The sequence below is a fragment of the Hylobates moloch genome, unplaced genomic scaffold (assembly GCF_009828535.3).
Source record: "Hylobates moloch isolate HMO894 unplaced genomic scaffold, HMol_V3 SCAFFOLD_11, whole genome shotgun sequence".
Classification (NCBI taxonomy): Eukaryota; Metazoa; Chordata; class Mammalia; order Primates; family Hylobatidae; genus Hylobates; species Hylobates moloch.
Genome location: NW_026652286.1, coordinates 86,641,491 through 86,643,530, shown reverse-complemented (window position 1 = coordinate 86,643,530; position 2,040 = coordinate 86,641,491).

The window sequence follows — 2,040 nt, the reverse complement described above, 5'->3', positions numbered from 1 at the left end:
GGGCTCAGTGGCTCAAGCCTGTAATCCCAGCACTTTGGAGGCCAAGGCAGGTGGATCACAAGGTCAGGAGATCAAGACCATCCTGGCCAATATGGTGAAACCCCATCTCCACTAAAAGTACAAAAATTAGCTGGGCATGGAGACACGTACCTGTAATCCCAACTACTCGGGAGGCTGAGGCAGGAGAATCACTTGAACCCGGGCAGTGGATATTGCAGTGAGTCGAGATCATGCCACTGCACTCCAGCCTGGTGACAGAACTAGACTCTGTCTCAAAAAATAAAAAAAAAAAAGAAACTGATTTTTGTTTGTTGACTTTTGACTTTGTATACACTATAGCTCTGCTAAATTCATTTACTAGCTTCAATAGTTATTTACTAGCTTCAATAGTTATTTTGTAGATTCCTTAGGATTTTCTACATACACAGTCATGCCATCTGCAAATAAAGACAAATTTACCTGTTTCATTCCTACTTGTATTAAATGTATCAAAAGTAGTGAGAGCAGACATCTTTACCTTATTCTCAATCTTTGAGGAAAAGTATTTCCATATTCCATAGTGTGGTATTAGCTATCCATTTTTCTTAGATGGCTTTTATCCAGTTGTAAAATTCTCTTCTAGTCCTAGCTTTCTGTGAGTTATATAACAATTGGATTTTGATGTTTGTCAATGCTTAGTTTGCATCCATGGAAATAATTATATAATTTTTCTTCTTTCTTCGATTAATATGGTTGTATCGCAAAATAATTAACCATGCCCAAAATAAGATCTGGACTTTGCCCTTGGTTTCTCTGGAAGGTAATCTCTAAGTTCCTGGGATGTCATGCCTGATAGAACTATCTTTGTTTACCAGAGGATTGGCTATGCAGGATAATATATAGGGTACTGGCCGACCATACTAGGAAGGTCAATAATGCAGTTTGGTGTAGGGGTTTTGGGTCATACAGTATCAGCTCAACTTCTTGAAGGGCTGAAAACTGAGATCAGCCATGTGAGCAGTCAATCATGCCTACATATTAGGGCCCCCAATAAAAACTCTGGACACTAAAGCTCAGGGGTGCTTCCTTGGTTGGTAATACTCACGCACTTTCTTATACTTTGCTTCTGGGAAAGTTACAATGTTCTGACTCCACAAGGAGAGGAAGCTCTGAATTTCGCACTTTTTCTGCACACTGCCCTGTGCATGTCTTCCCTTACCTGATTTATATTTATATCCTTTAGCTGTTATAATACATACCCCTGAGTATAACAGCTCTCAGTAAGTTCTACGAGTCCTTCTAGTGAATTATATAAACTGAAGTGAGTTGGGGGATCCTGAAACTTATAATTAGTGTCAGAAGTGAGGGTGATCTTGTGTGGTCACTGTGATTCCTCTAACATTGCAGTTGGCTAAACTCTCGCAGTGGTGAATAACACTGATTTTCAAATATTAACCTATCTTGCATTCATGGATGTAGTTGATACTGTGATGTGCTACCCAGACCCCCATTCAGGAATAAAAGACTCATTCCCCCAGCTGCTGGGAGTGCTGTAAGCAGGAAGCCTTCAACTGTCAGTCACTTTGGGAAGTGTCTCAGCTGAAGAAAATTACTTTGTCCAAGATCATATTCCTTTTCTGGGGTGGCCCACATTCAATAGTTGATCAATGTGGTGGTATAAGGGCTGTCCTGTCCCCATGCCCACTGAGGACAACTCAGAAGAGCCATTGCAACTCCAGAGCTTCCTGCAGGATCAGCTGAGGTCTTTGTTGTGACTACATTGCAGTTCAATGTCTTCCTCTGCTCAATCTTGTTTCCTTTCTTCTTATCTTTTTTTTTTTTCTTTTTCCAAACAAGGTTTCACTCTGTCACCCAGGCTGGAGCACAGTGTCGTGATCATAGCTCACTGCAGCCTCAAAATCATGAGCTCAAGTGATCCTCCTACCTCAGCCTCCTGAGTAGCTGGGACTATAGATGTGTGCCACCATGCTCAGCTAATTTTGTTTGTTTTTGGTAGAGGCAGGGTCTTGTTATGTTGCCCAGGCTGGTCTTGAACTCTTG